Consider the following 518-nt stretch of genomic DNA (forward strand, 5'->3'; position numbering starts at 1 on the left):
CAACCACCATGAACAACCAATTTGAAGTTCTTAATGCTCCCAAAATCGAGTTACCCTTCTTCTATTTCCATTCTCGTGAACTAAACACAACATATCTCTCACTTTCTCTCCATAATGAGCTAAAAAAAACCCAAGATTTTGATTCTACATTTTTTATGGTTCATAGAGTCATAGAAGCTAACGATTCCGGGTGGGTCACTTTCGTTTGAGATTATGTGGGCTTGGAGAAGCCTTATGTGTGCTAAGGATGTTATCTCACCAATTTAAGGTATGAAATCGAGTTTTTTTCCACATCTGTTCGTCAGACGACTTACATGGGAAGTCGTCTGGCTGTAGACGACTCACCTGGAAGTTGTCTGGTCAACGCATAAGTTATTTTTGCAATTAACTTTGAAATCGGTTTTCTGAGACGACTGAAAGTTAAGTCGTCTGATTTTGTTTGGTTACAAAAAATCTCCAAAGAACCTAGACTACTTACATTTCAGTCGTCATAGGTTAGTTTTGCATTTGACTGGATT

The sequence above is a fragment of the Brassica oleracea genome, chromosome C6, assembly GCF_000695525.1.
Source record: "Brassica oleracea var. oleracea cultivar TO1000 chromosome C6, BOL, whole genome shotgun sequence".
Lineage (NCBI taxonomy): Eukaryota > Viridiplantae > Streptophyta > Magnoliopsida > Brassicales > Brassicaceae > Brassica > Brassica oleracea.